The sequence below is a fragment of the Corvus cornix genome, chromosome 4 (assembly GCF_000738735.6).
Source record: "Corvus cornix cornix isolate S_Up_H32 chromosome 4, ASM73873v5, whole genome shotgun sequence".
NCBI lineage: Eukaryota > Metazoa > Chordata > Aves > Passeriformes > Corvidae > Corvus > Corvus cornix.
The window spans coordinates 27,997,386-28,018,848 of NC_046334.1; the positions used below are offsets into that span (position 1 = coordinate 27,997,386).

The window sequence follows — 21,463 nt, forward strand, 5'->3', positions numbered from 1 at the left end:
CAGGCAGAGTTTTCCAGGACTGGCATCTTAAGGACAAATGTCAAGAGAATTTAACAACTTTTTGTCTAAAAGAGGAAGGAAAGTAACTGTTGGTGGAACATGTTAGTTGGAAAACAGCAGCCAAAAATTCCTACAGGAAAGAATGAGCTATGAGCAAAATGGTGTCAGCATGTGGATGTGGACCATGTGATAAAAAGCGAATCATACCTGGTTTAAACAAAACTCACATAGAGGGAGAATTTTTAAATACTAGGTTAGTGCATGCACAGAGGATTTTGGTGATTTAATTCTCTCCTCTGGCATGTACCTTTGACAACAATCTTGGATTGACTTTGCATTGAAAGCATGACAAAAACTCAGTGGAACTGGAGAAGCTGAGGGAAATCCCTATGTTCTTAAAGGAAAATATAGATAAGAAAAGCTACCTGATAGAGCAGATGACATCAGCCATCTATGTAATGATTTACGTTGAATCTCTTAGAGGATACCAAATGCTTTGGAAGGTGAAAAAAGGTCTTGTATAGCAGAGAAACATTTTTAGTGTTTGTGATTTTGATGATCAGTCAATTCTCTAAGCATAAGTTTGTATTTTGTAGCAGACATGCACAAGAAACAATTCTCCTATTTGGGAAATGTTACTTTTCTTCATTACTCCTCTGGATTTTTACCATGATTTTGACTTCCATTGCTTCAAAATTGGTCATTTTCCATCTCCTTGTCAGAGAAGCCATACGCTACTACATGCTTAGGTATTGCTTTTAGCTGCTTCTGAAAGAGGGCAACCATTTCCAGTGGCTACTCTTCCTGATTAGTACTTCACCAGATTCTATTAAGTTGCAGTCAAAAAAGACAAAGAAAGGTGTATTATATGAAAATTACTGGAAAGTACAAAGAACATTATTATCTTATAAACAATCATATGCAGAACTCTCCCTTGTTTACTGTAAGAGACATGCATGCTGAGAGATCTTTGCACATTACCTAAGGTCAGGCTCCTGCACTTACCTACTGAATTATCTGCTGGACTCCATCTACTCACATTCCTGCTGGGAGCCCAGGGAATTTACCTGGCTGACTTAACCACCTAGTCTGTCAGTTGCCTATGGGTGGCTGGGGCAGTTGCTCCCCCAGACCACCTCGTCCACATGTTTATTTCTGAAGAGCCATCATCACACAATCCTAACTAAATTATTATACATAATTACAGTGTGTTCATTACTGCAGAAAATCCCAACTCAACTGAGGTAACATGCCAGGGAGTGGGAACCCTCCTGATAGCTTTTACACACTGATTTGCCCCCTGTAAGACTAATCCAGTGTCCTACTGTTTATTAATTTTATTTCTAACTTCAATCACTTTTACAGGATTACAAAATGTCAAGGCAACCTGTACAGTGCAATAGTTCAGTGTATCTCCAGCAAGTCCAACACACCCAAGATGCACTCAGCACAAAATGGAAAGAATATAACGAAAATCAGATGTTCTCGGCCTCCCCTTTGGTTTTATACACCTACTTCTGCTTCATTTCAGATATTCTACCTCAAAATGTACAGTTGACTCGAAATATAAAAAGATGCAAGAACAAGGCACCAGTCTGAGTTAACAAGCTGCTTGCCAGCTGAGGAGTCATGCACACAGCCATTATTACAAGTCTAAAAATAGCAATCCTTTGAGAAGCTCTTAGAACATCAAAATGTGGCATGTCGATATAAAAGTAATCTGTGGATAAAAGAAAAAAGATGGCAAGAATCTATTTCAAACAGAAGGTTAAAGAAATAAAGCGATTTAATCCCAGCTTCCAGAGGCACGTATTGCCATCATTATCAGTGATGTTGGAGCCAACTGCTCTACGTGGGCTCTTGCTGCATTCCCTTCAGAATGTCCAGGCTCCCAGGCATTGAGGTCAGTTCCATATGAAAGTTACAGTTTCCTAGCACTCCTTGAACACTCTTTATGTGTTTTTTCTACCCATTTTCTATCTCCCCACAGCAAACCTTTCCAGAACAATTGTGTTCCTTGCTGTTCAACACTTTGCACAGTGGAAGTCAGGTTCAGTTGGGCCCCCAGTGAATCTGTTGTGACAGCAAGGCATCAAATACCAGATAGCGGCCCATAGCTTCGTCTTTCTCCCTAACAGATGTGCAGGCCACTTCAGAGGCCCTGGCAGAACCAGCTTTGTTGGCCTACTGAAATGACACATTAGTGCTGGCAATCAGCCCGGAAACTTTAAATATGGTACAAACTATGACTCCAGCCCAGAGAAAAAAGGTTAAGAAAATGGCAAATGCCTTGAAATTAGAACTCTGTAATCTCATTCAGCCTTTAAAATCAGGAGCCTAAAACTAAATACTGTGCACACATTGCAGCTACACAGTGAGGTTCCTCATTTGTTGGCAGATCTGGAATTTCACATGAGTCTGTCACACAGGAGCAGCTAGGAGGAATTTGAGGAGCAAATGTGGGGCAAATACCTTGGTCGTGATCTCACAGCATCATGTTTCATTTCCTTCTTTTAAGAAAGGCACACCCTCAGGATGACTATTTTGATGTGTGCACCATTTGCTGGGTGGAGGCTCTTCTCAACTTCTGGAGGAGATGCCCTGTGAAATTCACTCCCTCCAATCACATGCTCCTTTATGTGCAGAAAACTGCAGTTTAAGGAGTACAGCTACACACAAACCCCCCAGGCTGCAGTCATAGGATGAGCCTGCTATATCCACCAGCACAGGCAGAAAAGGATTCCCAGCCTGAAGAGAGACAAGAGGAGCAGCTGAGAAGTGGCTTCCTCAGATGCTGAACTGCACGTGGAAGTCCCTCTAGATGTGGGTCCCTGGTGTCCAGCCAAAGGGGGCAAAAGTAAAGACAACTAGCTGTAATGGGTTGGAAGACTTTCTTTTAGGCAGCCTCCTTTTCCAGAGTAGTTCAATCTAAGTGTCGTTCTCTGAGTACACACTGCACTAGAGGCTCATGCAGTAGAGCACTTGTTAGCAGCACATTTTATGGTCTGCAAAGAAATAAAGTTCAACTGCTCATGCTCCAAAGCACTGGCAAAACACAGCCATCCCTCAGCTCAAATACACACTTTGGCACAACACTGCAAAATGCAGCCTATACTCAGTAGACAGGTCAGTTCTCAGGCTTGATCCACTTCAGTCTGCAAAGCTGACTCTAAAAAATCACAAAATGATGAGAAAATGCTTCTACCACACCTGCAGAAGACAGCCTAGTTGTACAGTTTAAATACTTTGTACACCAAAAGTGCATGATTTTGAAGACCCCAGCATGCCCATTTCTTGGTGTAATAAACACCTGATCAATCTCAGCTGGAAACACTGCATCCATCCCTGGGAACACCGAGAAGGCTTTCTAAAGGACACACTGCTTTTTTCACCAGGATAGCAATGAGGTATCTAGATGAGGTTTCTCACACAACTAAAACAGTGCACAGTCAGACTACTTGAAACAAAGGGCTTGCTAAAAGGAGATGGTTCACTGTGAAAGTAGAGCTCAACTTTGTGTTTTGTTAGAGAGATATGGAAACATGTAACCAAAAAAAAAAAAAAGTAATCTCACAAAAAGGGTATTACTGGGATGGTCACTGAATTTTTTTTCCTTTGAAAAAAGGAAAGGTCCACAAGGAGTTAAGATAACAATGACATGATACTAGAAGAGGAATATTTGTAATGTGTAGTACTAATTCTATTGTAACTGAAAATCATCAAGGCACACTTACCTGTGCTGTAGACAAAATACTCTGTATTCAAAGAAACATAACATCAGGAACACTGACACTACAGTTCATTAATACTGTCAGATAACATGAGGCAGTCACACAGTTGACTGCAGTAACTACTGAGAAATCAAATGAGGAAGAATTTACAAATTGTAATTTCCTAGTAAAAACAAGTCAGCTGTAGTGGTGGAAAGCAAACCTTTTCACATGTCTGATTTTAGGCCTCCTTGGTAGATTTCAAAGGTGCAGACACAACATGAAAATTATTTTTAGAGCTTTATAGCTGGATACATTTAGTAGCCTTTTGCTACTTTTCCCCGTATAAGCGGGCATGTTCTCAATAACTTTTCTCTTTTATTCTGGAATGCCATCATGATTGGGAATCAGGACACTTTGTGTTTGCCTTATTTCCCAAATTACTTGGAAGAAAAAAAATGTAAAGACTATCTATGCATCACCTAAATGGAAAAGCAAAATTATTACCAATGTTATAATGATATATTGTGTAAGTTTTGGTTTCATTTAAAGAAAAACAAAAGGATGTTCTTTTCAAGGCATAAAACAGTATTGTCAATCAGTACTGATGTCCATCCAAAACATCAGTACAGTAGTAGTAACTGCTATTAATGAGCATTGCAAGTAGACCATCTGAACCAGAGCCATTACTTAGACTGGTCCATGCCCTGATTTCACTGAAAATTACAATAATATTTTTTTTAGTCCTTAGTTCATCCATTCAATATCAAAATGTCAAATCCCTCTGATTAGCTCAGTACATACACTGTACTTGAACATCTGAAAGGAGCTTCAGAGGTGCTTTGCACCTTCATCTCATGTGCACAGGGTCACTAAAGAACAGAAACACAAACTTTAAAATTCATTACCCAGCCTATGCCATTTAAGCTCAGCAATCAACTTACAAACTTTGTGTATGCAAGACAGGAGATCACTTGCCAAGATGACATTTATACTCAAAGTAAACAAGAGCACAGTCTAGATTTCCTAATGCATCAAGCTGTTTGCAGGCTCTGATTGCTGATGCCTAATGTCAGACCACATGCATGCAAAGAAGCCATACAGTTGTGAAAACAAAAACCATGGTGCTTAAACCTGAAACCTTCATCCTAGGAATCAGAAAGGACTGGGTTAAATTGTAGGTTGTGCTGTCCTCAAGCATTCCTCCAGTGTCCTCCATCAGCATTGATAATCCCTTGTCAGAGCACAGGACCCACTTTCCTTTGCTAAATGATGGAAAAGCATGTTTGGAAGAAAGAAGTGAGGAGTAAATAAATGAAGACAAAAGATGAGGCCATTTGTGGAACCACTTAGAATCACTACGTTGCTAAAATAACCTTGTAATATGAGGAAATTGGCTGTGAGTAGATTTTCAGCTACAAAGAGCCGCAAAACCTCAACATGGTTTGAAGCAGTTTTGCAGAAGGGAAGCAGCTGTAGTAGCTGGCTTGGATTCTGAAATGTGTTTGGGATAAAAAACCCCAACAAAACAGCAAAACTCCCCACACATTCAAGACATACATATCTGCAGAGAACATCAGGAGAGCCTAAGAGAGCTCAACAGGGCCTGGATGAGAACCACACCTCTTCTCAGGAAGGAGTGATGAGTGCACCGGGAGCCTTACTCAATTTACTCTCTTATTTTCCCTGCGCAGCCTCTACCAGCAAGGGACTTTCAGCTTTTGTTCTTCCCAAAGGTAGGCTAGGTTAGAAAGCTCTTAACACTCCTCTTTCTACCAAGTATATTTATCTGAGCAAGTCCCAATGGGCCTGAATCCAGCTACAACTTTCTGGGCACATCTGACTGTTACGAAATGTAGTGACTCAGCCAAACTACATCAAAAGAGAACATATTTTATTTTTTTACTGGAACTTAATACACCAGGGCAGGAAAAAAAACCAAACCAGTGTCAGAAAAGACACATCCCCACATATCTTTATCTTAGAAAGCTTAGTCCTTCTCTCTGACCCTAGGCAGGTGTTGCTATCTGGCTTTCTGCCTCCCCACACACTATTGACTGTCTGCCTCCCTCCCCAGGCCCATAGCTCTGCATTTCATACGCCCTAAATCACCTGTCCTGTGATGCAGTTGAATCAAAGGTATCAGCAGTTCCCCTCTTATGTTCCCATTGCCATGGTGAGCAGCAACAGAGCCTGAAAATATGAGGTCAAAACATAGCTTAGATATCTCCCACAAGCCATATGGAAGAATCATTTTCTGAGGAAATTTCTGGCATAAATTTGTGCTTGCTCTCTGACCAAAAGCACACCTCAGCTTAGCACTCTGGACTCCTAACTGAGCTCCTGGGACAGAAAACCATAAACATCCCTAAAAAGCTTGAACCCAGATTCCTCTCCAGGAACTGAAGAGGAACTTCCCAGTTCCTTATAGGTTGTCAGTGTTACCTCCTTGATGTCTGTCAGCCTCACTGTTTCCTTCCACCATGTGGAAGTTCAAGTCCCTGGCACATACCTGCACTGCTTTGCCAAGTACCCCAACATCACTTCATAGAAATTGATTATTATTTTCCATCTTTCAGAAGCCTTCCAGCCTCTCCTTGCAGAAATTACGGTGGTAACGTATGACAATATATGTTGCATCTGGATATAATATTTGTGGAGACAAACCAGACCTCTTTCCCAGTTACTATTCCACTGAAAATCAAATGTCAGTCTGCATGTCTTGGATTACTCAGAGATAATGCAGTTAGCATCACAATACAGTTATGTAAACTGTATCAAACTAATCAAAAATCAAGACAGAGGAAAAAATTGGAGAAGTCAAATGAACCCTGGAAAGAGACATGAAGTACAGGCTGCCAGGACTGCACGTGCTGAAATTCCTGAGGAAAGATGAAAATTATTGTGGTAAGTACATCACAATTTAGGCCAGGCTAAGAGGGAGGCTGTCCGCTTGGCGAAAACCTGGACCAAAGCAGATATTCAGCATAAGAGACTGTGTTCTGGAGACAGGTATGAAGACGCAAAGTATGAAGCAAAAAAAGGCAGAAACACAGTAACAACATACACTCACTGTCTTGTCTCAGCAGGAGTCAAAATTCAATTACTGGGACCTACCAGATTTCAGTATAAATAGACATTTTTGGGCATTAAATAGGATTAGTCAATAGATGAGAACACAAAAGTGCAGTATTGACAATAGTGTCAATATATCACAGTGGCGATACTGCAGCCCAGTTTGGTATCCTAGGCTTGATGAATTATACACTGGGCAACACAGAAGCTTTTCATTTATGTGTTACCTCCTGTACCACCTCAGCCTCCTCTGGATTAATTTTAAAACAGTTATTTTGGGAACTTGTGAAAACAAAGGCAGCTCCATGTCAATTTTAGCTTGGGAGACTGGCAAAAATCCCATTATACCTGGAGCTTATGTGGAATCAAATGCAGACTTGGGCCTTAATTTTGACACAGGTATCACAACACAGAGACAGCAGCTGTTTTTTGCACTGTGAATTGCAACAAACCTTCTCTACTGGTAAGTTTTCATCTTATAGCTGCTTTCTGACCTGAAAAACAACAATGCAATTTAGAAATTCTTCTCCTCTACCTTGAAACAATCTTGAGGAATGCAAGTGAATGCTTCATTTTAATCTGGATCACCAGCAAGATGAAATACGATTAAAAAAAAGAAAAAAAATCCAAATTAAAAAAAAGATACGACATCCAAGGAAAACAAATAAAGATTTAGCCAGAAAATAGGCATAGCTGAATGGAAAATGCCCTATGCAACACAAAAAGTCCCAGTAAAGGTTTGTGAATAGTTATGCCTGCTTTTCACACTTCACATCAAAAACATACTTCAATGCTTCGTTGTTTCAGTCCTGAGAGATCTGAAATGTTTGCCTTGAACTACTACTGACCATACACATCAGTTTGATGAGAAAGACCAAAAGTTTGGTAGGAAGTGTGTATTGTAAGCTGAGGAGCAACAGCTCAGAAGCTGTATCATTCAGCAGGCAAAAGTACACTACAGCCTTCACATAGGGAAATAAGTCCTCTCTTGAAAAAGCTCATGGAAGTAAAAACAAAAGGACACTAAGGAAGAGCAAAAGCTCTCTCGGTGCATTGAGATGACCAGCATGCAGCAAACACCTTTCCAAACCTTTCCAAAACACTACTGCACTTTCTAGGTCACCATGTGTAGGTTACAATATCTTTCCAAAGGCAAAAGAGTCTGGAAACTGGTCTGGAAGATAGTCCTGATCAATTCCTAGATGATAGATATATATGTCATTATGTTACAGGACTGAACAGCAGCATAGTAAGCCAAGTCTCCTTCCTGAAGGTAAGATGATCCCGTGCGAGTCATTTCCTTGTCTTCTTGATATTTCCAGCTGCAGCAAAGACAATAATGATGATGCTCACTCTATTATGCATTTAGATAAGATGATGAAAATAAACAGAAGTGGATATGTACTTAGGATGAAATTACTTGCTGTGGCTTTTTCTCTTCACTGTCATGCAAACTCAGTCAAGGAAGCTTAACAAGATACTGAACTTAAATGCATCTGGAACTGGACAATCCAGATTCAGCCCTAGCAGTGTAAGAGTTAGAATCATTATTAATATGCTGAATACCACTTCTCCAAAAATCTCAATGTGAAATATCAGAATCCTCTAGAAGGTGGGGGTTTTCCCCTCGCCATGGGCATGTTATCATGGATATTAATTGGAAAAAGTCTATTTACTTCAAATAGGAGGGGGAAATGTGCCAGACTGGAGATGCCCATGGCAGTTGCAGTGAGGAAACAATAAACTAAAGAAGTCTAGACCAACATGAAAGCTTTTAACATGCCATTGTAAAGGTTCAAGCATCTGTTAGACAGACTTCTTTAAGAGTCAGATGATTTTATCACCAATCACCTTAATGATGGTGCATAGTCAGCCAAGAGGAACTGTGGACACAATTTGACTCTAATTTTTTGAACTCGTAGACTTTTTAAAAAATTTCTATTTTTTAGAAAGACACTATAAAAGTGAAAACACAACTAAACACAACTAAAAGAAGCAGCAGAAAAGTCTTGCTGAGCAATCATATAATCATAGAATACCACGGAAGGGGACCTCAGGACAGTTTTGCTGTGGCACTCCCAAGGCGATGCTCACCTTACCTGTGCCGTTCTACCAGCATGAAATCACACCCACAAGCTTGTAATCCAGCCCAGAGACTCCAAAGAGAAAGGTAGTTGTCACCTCTACCTGTTGTTCATCTAAATAATAGTCCTCAGCAGCAAGAAATTGGCACACCACAGCTATTTATGACACCACTCTGTGATCTGCCTCACCCACACCTTCTCTCTTTCCTTGGTAACTCTGGAAAAGAGCTTACCTTTCCCTTGGACTCCCTTTGATAGCAAGGGATATCCATTTAGCTCTTCCCAGTGGAAGAAAATTCTCATGGATCTAAGGTACCTTTGACAGCCAAGGCTTACTTAGTCTCTCTGGTTATCTGAGCACATCAATCAGCCCAGATGAAGTTTATAACAGATGCAAGGACTCCCTGATGACTTTTCCCTCACAGCCAAATCTCTCCTTTGTTGTTCTATGAAAGTTGAAATATTTATGTGGGAATGTACCAATATCAAACTTCCGTTTAAGATTCTTTAACTCTAGGATGGAACTTCAGAGGGAAACTAAAGAAATACACTTAATCTGCTCTGTGAGTACCAGCACTTCTGTAAAACAAACACGGCAGTGATGAAGGATCTCACAGGACGCAACATCTCTGAAACTCAATCTCGCACAGCATAAGTACAGTCCCCTGATACATCCATCCTCTTTTCTGCCTCCTCTAACGGACTACATTTGAATCATGCATATTAGAAAAAACATCAGGACGGTACCGTTAGCTGCACTACAAGTCGCAGAAGCACAAATGGCATGGAACGTCTAAGCCTTTTAATAATGATCCTGTTCTCCGCTGCAGATCACCTGGCATGCAGAGCTCAGCTCTCTGAAAAAATAATGCAGTCACTCCCTGATTAAATTACTCCTGGAGTGGAAAAGACATTGAGCAGCCTGCCTGTTTCGATTGGCTGTGTAGTGACTGAGCTCCATGAATATGGAAATAATTGGAAATCCTAGACCAATACAGAGCAGGACAAAGAATATGTGACCCACATAAAGGGCATGCTGGAGTTGCATGAAAGTGAAATTATAGTGTAATGTTCAATAAGTGAAAAATTGTTTGTATCGGTGATAGAGGTTAGAAAACAAATAAAGATTACTTCAGTAAAATGCCAGAGGGTTCCTGTGGGTTATACCCAGCCCCCACCCTGGAGATGTCTGCTGAGATAAGGAGAGTGCTTAACCTCCCAGCAGAACTCCCCTGGAAAGGCAGCCACTTTCAGTTATGGCGAGAAGAAGACAGACCCAGAATCCTCTGGGAGACCCTGTGCAGATCCTTTGTAACCCATTGGCCCTTACCCTCGAATACCCACTCCCTGTATCCCTATAAAGCTAGCCCCCTGCCCCTGCGAGGGCAGAGAGATGCCTGTCCCTGGCCTCCCTTTCGCCGGAGTGCAGACTAATAAAGCTACTTCATGTGGAACAGCTACACGGGCCTCTCATCTCTCTCCCTGGCCTGTCTTGGAGGCTGCCCTGCAGAGCTGAGCTGAAATCACGAACTGACAATCACCAAAGAGCTGACAGCCTTGGCACGGGCCCTCCTAGCCAGCAGCTGAGGGAAGACACCGGGCCCTGGGAATGGGCCTCTCTCGGGACCATCTCTCTGGACCGGTCACAGCTTTCTCGGTCAGAGATACTGGCCCCAACAATACCTGCCATAGGTTCCAACAGAGATGCAAAGCCTTTTCAAATGCATTTTACAGGCTCCTTTCTCCTAGGAAAGAGGTAAAACGGAGATTTTATTTTAAATCCTAATTCATAACTCTAATCTACACCTTTGTGTCTCTTTTGCTCTTGATGTTTAATAAGTTAACAAGATTACTAAGTAGTTGCCAGACAAGTTTTTTGATTTGGGCTCTGAAGCTTGGACCTTAGTAGTAGTTAATAGCCCAAAAGATTCTAATCAGAGTATGAGAAATGGACAAGTACCCCAGAAAAACCAAAAAGCTTTACCACCAAATGAGTCTGTTTTCACCAACTCAAGCAAAGAACTGCAAAGAAGGTAAGAAAATTACAGCCCTGAACTTACTGGAAAAATTCTGTCACATATGTCTGTAAAATCTCGAAAAAAAGCTTACATTTTCCTTGGACGTGGCTCACTTGACCACCTGTGCTAACCAGGAAGAACCAGCACTGCAGTGTAAGAGGTGCTTTGGTGAAATCGAAGTGATCTGCTTCCCACATACTCCCAGCAGCTGGAGTACAGGGCACTTCCAGGTGTCCCACATAGCTCTGTCTCTCCTGCCACTCCCTGGAATTGCTGGCAAACAAGGTATGTTACAGCAAATTTCTTCAGCTTCTTTTACCTGGCTGTCATAGCAAAAGGCAGATCCAATAGCAAGGGAGAAAAATGAAGTCTAAGTCACACTGGACAAATACAAACATCCATGCACGTAGAATTCTAAACTCTTTTTGTCCCCATCTGAAAACTACAGCTACTAGTTCATGACAATACTTCTAAGAGGTTCTGAGATGTGCTCTCAAAACAGTTTTGCATGTACCTTATGTTTGCAAAGATCTAGTTTCTTAGTGTAGTTAGTTCCTAAGGATTTTAGAGTGAAGCTTTATTTTCCTTTCTCTAATGCTAAGAAATTTTCCTTTCATTCCTTTAACATTACGTAAGTGCTTTTCATTTCCCGAACAATTTTCAGAGAAAGCCGGTATATTTTTGGAATAGCTTATTAATTCATAGATTTATATACACGGTTTAGTTAAGCATGAGAAAACTCCACCACTGACTTTTATCTCATGGAATCACCTTACACTATCCCGCAAATTGAAAAGTCAGTGACATGTTTTCTATCCCTGTGGATCAAACAAATCTCCATTATCAGTTTCTAAGCTAATAACCACTACTTTCACAGTAAGCTCATTAATCTAAAATATTTCTGTTCAAATTTGCTAGGATTAGAGGTAACATTATGATGTGTTACATATTCCCCTCAGATAATTTTTTTACTTAATAACAGTCTGATGAGAAAGAAATAGTGCAGGTAACCATGATTCACAATACACACCACTGTATATTTTGCTAATAGCTTTTTACAAGTTTTCCCAAGGTTTATTTAAAATCTCTTCCCTGAAACCAAGAGGCTCCACCTTCTTGCAAATAAAATAATACAAAATTTCCTGTACAAAGGGTGTTTCAAATCTGTTACCTCTATTTTCAGACTATTATAACTGAAAAGGAATGCTTTTCTAAAATACTGGCTCCACATTAAAAGTACACATGGGAAAGACTATTTGATGTAAAGCTCCTTTCAAAATCAAAACAACTCAAAGTTTCCCTCTGCGAAGGAAGTCGATACCTATGTGGTCATTCTAAATGTTAATGAAAATATCAGTTGTAGGATACATGAATGCAAAAAACCCAAATATAGACATACTGTGGTCTGGGCAAGCTGAAGTCTAACTGTCCTATCAGGGGTTGGGTGACAGGCTACAGAAGTTAAAAAATAAAAATTAACACAATGCACCCTTCAAAACTGGAAGCCGCTTGGTTCACTGAGTGATTATCATTGATCCCTGGCACATGTAGCTCTATCTAACTTTGTTATAATCATGGCCAGCACTTTCGTAACTATCTTCTATGAAATCAATTCATAGGGGAAAATGCTAAAAAACCCCTCAAAATTATACAAGGACTAAAATTCCACTTGTAAGACTAAAATGTTCTGCCTTGTAAGCCCTCCCAGATGTAGTTGAAGTACCACCTTGGTAGCAGAAATGGCAGCACATGTGACATAGCATCTCCTTACATTTCACCATTCACATCCCAGCAAGAGATGTGTGAGTACAACACAAACTAGTGACCGTCGGTACTGGTCTGAGTAACATGAAACTCTGAAGCTGTCTGCCTTAGTGCATGTGCTTGGGAGGCCTTTGGATATTCAATTACTCCTGTGGTTTGAACATTTTGGCCCATAATTCTTTATTAATCCAACTTTCAAAAGAAACGATCACTTAGTAAACCAGGTGGAGTTACAGATGGCTCAACTGGTTTGAAAACGAAGTGATTCTAATTTCTAAATATGGCTATACAATAAAATATAACCTAGTTGGCAAAACTCTGAGCTTAAACGCAGGACATTTAAGTCCAGCTTCTGGTCCTGCAACTGGCCCACTGGCAAGATTCCTTGTGAGTCTTTTTACCATACACAAAACAGGAACAGTAAGAGAATTGCCTCAAAATCTGAGCAACATTATAAGCAGATGATTAATAGATATATTGGGCTGCAGACTTTTGGCTTTGAAAATCTTGATCCAGTTTCTTATCCTGGAAAGGAAGAGGGGATTATTCAATTTAAGAACTGTCAACTATTTATAGCCTCAGCTACAAAAAGCCAATTCTTTTAAGAAGTAGCAAGCCAGAAACCTCTTGCTGCCACAACCATCTCCAGTAGAAACAATTCCCAGGGGTATCTGCACACTGTTCCAAGGTTGCTGGAGTGCATATTGTTCCATGTCCTCTTGCCAGTAAATTGCCAAACAACTGTCAGAAACACAATGGAGTAGAAAAAGGGAAAAAAATTTCCGAAGATTTAACTTCAGAAGAGTTTCTATCACTGTTTTGTTACTCTAGGAGGATGATGCCGATGTCCAAGTGACTGAGTTACGTTTCTCTGTTATCAAGGCAATGCAAGCTGATCTAGTGGAAGGTGTCCCTGCCTATGGCAGGGGGATTGGAACTAGATGATCTTTAAACAGTGTTCAACGCTAATGTACTCTTAAGAACATTCCCATTGGCTTTAATGGTGCTTGGCATGGAACAGTTAGCACAGTACAGTTTAGCCTAAAACACATAAACTTGTTGATGATGAACCTGAAAACAGAATCCAGAACTGTAACTACTCTAAAACAGAGGAGCTATCTTTGTGCCTTAAAAAAAAAAAAGAAGTCACCTGCTTCAGTGGGCTCATCCTTAAACAGTAACACACAGCTCTCTGCTATCTTCTGACAATCAACTTTCTGCCTCCGTGTCAGAAGAAAGCCAGAGCACTGCACAACATTGAATATGTTAATTTACTCTTTGGTAGAGAATACAGCTCACCATGAAGACATTTTTTCTGAAAACTAAGTCCCAAAGGGAGGTGAAGACATTTACTCCTGTTTTGACTAACCAGTCAAGTATAACAAGGTAACATATACACTAATAAGGATATCTGTCAGTCTCTAACAAGGAAATAATTAAGAACAATAATGACATCTTATCTGGATAGACACAAATGAAATAATTTGGGAATGAAAGATTAACACTGCATTGTCTGAAAACTTTTGTAGTGCAACTGAATAAAGAATTAGTTTCTCCTAGAATCAGAAAATGACCTGAGGTATGCTGGTGTGGCCAGAGACGTGGTGTGACAGAGCTTTCTCTCACCATAGGGTAACTAACTGATGGAGGCTTGTGAGCAGACTTTTTCCAGTACATGTGACCTGAAAGGTAAGCTACATGCAAACAAGAAAATTTTGTCAGAAGAGGATCAAGTCAGTAGGACAGGGTAAAAGAAAATAGAAGCTAGGTATAAATAGATTCAGCATTTTTGCCTTATGTTTTTTGTCTGTATCTTGCATAAGTGTTTCTAAGTGCATTGCTGATTTTAACTATTACAAACAAAAGCTCATAGTGCATTTCCTCTTAACCTGTCTTGACTTGTGCATAGTTTAGACTAACTAGCCTTTCCTTGTGAAGGCCACAGCAAGACCCAGACCAGGTCACAAGGGTAATAAAACAAGCACCCATTTAACCAGGCAACAGGAACCCAGTTCAGGGCATGCAAGGAGAAATATAGCAAGCCATGATCTCTGCTGCATTGATTAGGTAGAAAGCTGACACCACAAACATCAGGAAAAACAAACACCTTCCAATAACTGTTGGGAAGCGAGAAGGATGGAATCCAGTAAGATATTGCATCAACTCCAAGGATCCCAAAGAACACACCAAGGCACCAACATCACTTATCCTCCTTCCCCACTCATGTTTTCTGACAAAGTAATGTCCATAGAAATGTTATCACATCATGGTGGGATTCTGGTAAGATTATCTTTGAAAAGCAGTACTACCTCACAAAAGCTACCTCACAAACCAGAGATCAGAAGGGAAGGAAGGCAGCCCAATACACACTCTACTAGTGATGGTGGATCAGAGATCATATCTAATTTTTTCAGAAAAAGGTTCAGAAAATACGTTCTATAAAGACTGCATTAGTTTACTATACTTCTTACTTTTGAGTTTTTTAAGGAACATTCAACTTGAGAAAACTTTAACAATAGGGAATAAGGGAGGATTTTTTTGATAGTAGAAAACAGGTTACAAATATAAAGTGTGTATTTGCACTGTGACAGGATATGGATTTATAACTCCAGAAAATAAGATGACGGAAAATAATATTTGGTGTAATGTTGATTAAAGAAATTTAAGCCTCAATGGGTTTTAAAACAGCTTTGAATTAATTTATTCATTTGAGTATTGTATATTTATAGTAGTAAATATTTTTGCTCTATAAAATTAAAAATAGTTTACTGTAACTCTGTAACTCTACCCTCCATCATTCCCTACCCCATTCCAAGGGAAAAACCTCTCGACAAACTGTTAAAGGACACTTCTCCTGAATGGAGCTAACACTGGAATTCAAACAGTAAACGGCTTCAGAGATGTGAGGAGCCAAACAAGATAGGTTTAAAACATTTTGCTAAATCAAAAGTGTTTCTGGACCTGCAGTATAACATGTCTGCCTTAAAACATGCAGACTCCCCTTGTAAGAGATGCCCCAAATATTCAGATGCATTGCTTTAAATAATGAGAAAAATATGGAAAGCATATGCAAAAATACTGAATTATAAAAACTGTAACCTTGATACAGAAAAGGGTAAAATAAAAATTAACCTCCCTTGAATGGAAAGCTCTTAAATTGCCTGAAAAGAAATATGAACAAGAAATAGTATTTTCTAATTCCCCATGCACTAATCCTAACTCACCAGCAGTGGTTTCCCACACAAACCCATTTTCAATGCAGTTGCATTGGGCAATGTTGCAGTGACACCTTTCAGCTATTCTGAAAGTCATAAATAATGATTCAACCTTTTAAAGCTATATACTTCCTGTAAGAGGCAACATTAAGTAGACAAGGAAGTAAACAGCTTGATATGAATAAATATTTGTCTATTTTATTTGGACTGCTGTTAAAAAAAGAATACATAAAAAATACATTGTATATGTTTGAAAACAATTCTACTCAAGTTAAATATTACCATAAAAGTCATCCTCTTACAAGGAAAGTGATTCACAGTGGAAACAATTTGAAACTCAGTTTTACAAGTTTGCATAAGAATTGCCCACCCAGGGCAAGAAATCCACTCATTCCCACACAATGTGATAAGCATAGAGGAGAAAACCCAAGCAATTACAAAAATGGTCTTTCATTGATCTAGAGTACACAAGCTAATAGGAACATGCAGATATGTAGTAGATATTGTTGAAATAAAACCACAGGATTTTAAGTGTCACAAAGACAAGGAACAGCTTTGTGAAAAGTATAAACACATTTTATCAATAAGAAAAACAAATAGCAACAGGATAATCTTAGTAACTATAAAGAAAATAAATACTGCATCTACTTTAATTTCTGAGGTAAGGATAAAAAATTGCCTTACCTCAAATACAGCTTGAAGAGAGACATTAACAATATGCCTACATGCTTTCTTAGTTCCCTTGATAGCAATCTAAGAAGAAATACAAAATAGCAAATAACTATCTTCCCTGCAGAGAGCATGTTCCCAGGAATAACACGCTTCCCAGAAAAGTGTGCAGAAAAGACGCAAAAAAGAAATTAAAAATTAAAACTCAAAAAGACAATCCTTGCAAAACAAAAAGACAAGAACTTTATATTTGAAATTCACAGTGTGGTTTATTGCATTTTAAGGGAGTAAAAACATTCAGGAATTAGATAATATAGACTTAACTGTGATATCACCTCAATTCTCACTAAAATATTAATGCAGTACATTTGTCTACAAAAGGAAGATTGTAAATTCATCCACACAGGACTCAGACACTGAAGACCTAAAAAGATTCCTGTTCCAGTAGTAGGCACACATGGACTCACACGATACAACCTTATAAACTTGCTTTTTCCTCCCAAACTACAGTGCTTGCTAAAGCGACGCTCAAATGTTAAATGCTTTGGTCAAGAGTTCAGTCACTGACCTGCAATGAAAGCCTTATGTTCAGCTCCAACATTTTCTAACAGCAAACAAGAAAAAAACCAGTTTCACGGAATGAACTGTTAAAAAAGAAAATCCTCACATAAGCTTTCCCCGAGGGGGAAGAAATATCCACAAGCTTTAAATTGGCCAGGCGGATTTAAGAGGAAGCAAAAAAAAAAAAAAAAAGTCAGCTCTTTCTGTTGCGTCAAAGAGCCCACTGTGCAATAGGAACAGTGAACAGAGTTGTTAAACTGGCAAGCTTTTGCTGAAGACAGCTTTTCAATATGCTCTCAGCATCGTCTCCCAGGGTTGGCTGGAGACAGTCCCACTCCTCTTATATGGGCTCTGCTCCTTCAAGAGGCAATCGCTCTTAAGGACAGTTTCTATAAACATGCTGTTCTCCTGCCTTGGCTGCACATGATGAGGGCAATTGCACATATATACATACCTGCATTCAGGGAGCAGACCTGCACGCACTTGGGGAAAACGCAGGCACACTCAAACTAGCCGTCATTACCTCAGCTTAAGAGCAGGATGCTATTGATGACTGACTGCTTGCTAAAACTCCCTTCCCCACTTAGACCATTCAGTGTGCTGTTGGAAAGCAACCCTGAAAGGCACAGTACTTAGAGAGGAAACCTCTAATGCAATTCCATTGGGATGTTGTAGCCCCAGCAGTGCTCTCTGATTAAAGGAAATCAGTAGTCACACGCTGTTGCCTAGCTTTGTACAGAGAGCTCAGAGAGCCACCAGAGACTGCAGCTACACGGGATGAGTGAACCATCCCTCCTGAGAATGATGGCTCCATCACTGAAGACGTCTTTAGAGGCTGAACCAGTGTACATACAGTGAATGGAGTAAGGACACCGAGCAACCTGGTTAAACATTAGTAAAGCCACATTCATCACCACATACAGAAAACTGCCACACAGATCTCTGCAGGTGAGGACACTGCCCTGCATCCCTTTTACAAGCCATGGAGACCTAAGCAAAGGCATTCAGAGCACAGTTCAACCTACTCCAACCTGCATCTGGTCTGCTGAACTGCCTTCTGGGCTTCACTGCCTACAAAGGGAACCCACGATGGCTTTCCCAAAAAGAGGTTGCAGACAGCAACATTTTTAGAGATGAGTGCCTCTCCAAATGACAAGGCGATGAATGCCTGCAACATGTGCACAGAAAGAACTTGCAAGGAAGAACAGCATTGGTAAGAGGCAGGAATAGAAAAGGGAAAATACTAACTGTGGAAAGCACTTTTCAACGTGACTGCAGAATTAAAAGCAGGGACAAACATATGCAGCTGGTTAATTTAGAATTTCTCTTCTATTTATACATCTTTCAGAGTTGCCACAGGGACATTATCAGCCTGAATATGTGGGAAGGCAGCAGAAGGAAAGGAAGTATATGCAGGAGTTAAATTCTCTCTATTTGTGTTCTGTCTCTACTTAGTGAACTTCTATATGGAAAATTACTTCTTTAACAGCTTCTCTTGAAATTCTTCCAGGTCAAAATGAATTTCTCTCCTAAAAAGGGTTTCCATAAATGACAGACTGAGTTTCTGCAAAAAGTACCTTCAACTCAGAAGTGAAATACAGCATTTTCTAAGCTTTTAACCCTGTAAATTTAGTGCAAGGTCCTATTTGTGCACCAAGCAGTGTGTTGCTTTATTGTGTTCTCACAACACCAGACAGCTCACTGTGTCCAAAGCCCCAGCTGCAGTGTCACTGGAGTCATATGGGCGTAGCTTTGGCCATATGCTAGTAGAGTGATTAATAATTCTGTCTGTGCTGTGTGGAAGATAATTACAATCTGGTTCAGTTTCCCAGATCTAAAAGCTTGGCAGGTATTTTAACACATATAATAATAATAATAATAATACCTGCTCATAAGATTACCTAAATGTTTCCCCCTATAAATCCAGACTCCCCACCACTCATCACTGTCAAACTACAGGCTGAAGGAAACTGGTAATATTTGCTCTTTTCCTGAAATGGATTTTTTGTTTATCTTAGTATCATAAAACTACATTTATTTGCATGTTGAGCAGGTGGCTGGACCAGATGATGTCCTGATATCCCTTTCAACCTAAACTATTTTGATTCTGTGAAAATGAGGTCAATTATTAAAAGCTGCCTTAGGCTATTACAGAAATTAAGTGGACTGTGGCCAACTCCAGTGTTTTGAAGCCATAATTTGGATTTAACTGTCAAGATTAAAGACAGTTTCAGAGTCAAAGATCTCCATTCTGTCATTCTGGGAGAAGCTACCAGATCTGCTGAAACATAAACCATAAGCATTCGTACTGATATTACCACCTATGAGGTCATTAACAGATATCACTTTATGGAGAGGGCTATACTGGTTCCCACATGTCCCTTGCTGTTTCACTCTTGCATTCCCAATCTCCTTTTGTTTTTCCCTTCTTATCAATCACACAGTCATCCAATCTCAATTTAGTGTCTTTCAGCTGCAAGGGACAAAGAAGACACTGAGAATTCTCGTGACTGAAAACCCAGACAATTCATCTCAGCTGTAGAAATTCCTCCACACAAAGCAACGGACACAGATTGACAAAAAAAATCTACAAAATAACAAAGCCTTTTGCATGATCCCTAGTTTTTGTGTAGACTCCACTACACTGCTAGCTCAACACAGACTGTCTTCTCCAAGGCCTCACTCAGAAGATATTAAGAAGGTTTTCAAGTCTTTTCAGTATTATACAAAGCTTTAGCTTCCTTGTTACCCATGCCAGACATCAACTCCTGCTCCCCAGGCCTAAGGAGTGGCTATCAATTCAAGCCCACACCATTTAGCACAGAAGTTATCCCAACCTTTGCACCTCCACATCATAGACCACTTTATCCAGCACCTAAAACCTGACCTATGTGCCTAGGGCTTGTTGTTAATACACTACTCCTGTGTAAAAGACAACAGCCTATGGCACCGAGCCAGGAAAGCCAACACAGAACGGATGCTATCTGCTAGGATTATACTGATCCAGAAATGTAGAAGGTGGAGAATGACATTCAAAGCCCTTTGCCGCTGCCAAGTGCTAACTTAATGCCTTCCAAGCACTCTCTTGGCTCATGGAGCCTTGCTTTTGTGGTGCAGAAGGAATCTGAAGCACTATCACCAAGGTCTACAATATGGCCTTTGCACACATCATGTATCTGTCCTTGTGCTGCATCAGCTACACTGCCTGAATGAACGGCAAGCATTATCTCTGTTACTCACAGGCCTTCCTCAAGAAATGGGACGATCTTCCCAAGGAAAAATCATCCTTCACAAGGTGGGATGACTCAACTGCCTTTAGTTAATGCTGCCTCTTTCCTGCTATAGAATGTCACAAAGCCTCTTCCTGAAAAACAAGGCTCATGTAGGCATTTCAGCGGAGTCCTGTATTCCTGCAGGAAGGAGGCTGTGTGCACTTCCAGTTGTCTAGATAAAACATTGAGATTCAGCATGTCCTGCACTGTGGAAATCAAAACAGAACAATCTGGGCAAGAACTCAGGAATGCCACTTTAAGTGGAGAGGAAGCTTCAGACCCTGACAGGCGTAGCCCAACCCCACCACCACCTACATGCTTGGCTCCTGGAATGGGAGATGAGCATGCAGTGCCATTGGGACACCAGTAGTTCACGTTTAGTACAGCAATGGCTCTAAACAGTCAGCCTGGCTAAAAACTGTAGTTTATGTTCCAAGCACCTTCAAATACTAGTCCTATGTCACCTGTTGCAGACACAGTGCCCATATTCTGAAGAACCACAGTATTCCTCTTCCTCCCATCTACAAATGAAACATTGGTTGTGTTTCCTGCTTGCTCAGTGGAATCATTTGCCCCAATCCCCTGCAAGTCTGATCCTGCTGCCTGTCTTGTATCTATGAGAGGATCACAAAGCAAACAGTTTTACTTCCTAAGTCCAGGGGTTGGGCAGCCTTAATATAAGTCCCTTCTTAGGTCTAAATTCTTCCAAGCCTCAACTACCTTTGTCTCTGTCTCCTTCAGACCTCTTCTGTCAAGTTACGGTGTTTGTATCATGCAAAACTGGACTCTCAACTCCTCCTTGCCTGGAAGGGCTGAGTGAACTGGCAAACACATGAAGCACTAGGAATGCAGAAGCAAGGATTCAACAAATCTCAGCAGCAGTTCTTCTTTTGAAAGAAACCCAGATTATTTACAGCTTTAAAAGAAATTAAAAAAAAACACACCCCAAACCCCAAAAAACAGTGTCCAGAGAACACAAAGGCACACACGCAAGAAAAAAAAAAAGATAAAAGGGTGTTTCTAATTTACTGGAAGTATTCCCCTTTGCCTAGTGGATTAAATACAGCAACATCTTGTTTTCAGGACACCTTGTGA

The 21,463-nt window shown here is 40.3% G+C and overlaps 1 protein-coding gene across 4 annotated transcripts in view; it reads right to left on the reverse strand.

Annotated features, from left to right (window-relative positions):
• Nucleotides 1–17,625, reverse strand: part of CSGALNACT1 (chondroitin sulfate N-acetylgalactosaminyltransferase 1) — a 43,775-nt gene extending 26,150 nt beyond the window's left edge. For 2 of the 4 annotated variants that reach the window (XM_019293451.3, XM_010411747.4), the window contains exon 1: nt 17,104–17,266. The gene's annotated coding sequence lies outside the window, so the exon portion shown is untranslated. Of the gene's footprint in view, nt 1–16,550; nt 16,620–17,103; nt 17,267–17,550 lie in introns of those variants that run through there. The other 2 variants (XM_010411748.4, XM_010411749.4) reach the window with 2 other exon arrangements.
• Between the last annotated feature and the right edge of the window lie 3,838 nt (nt 17,626–21,463).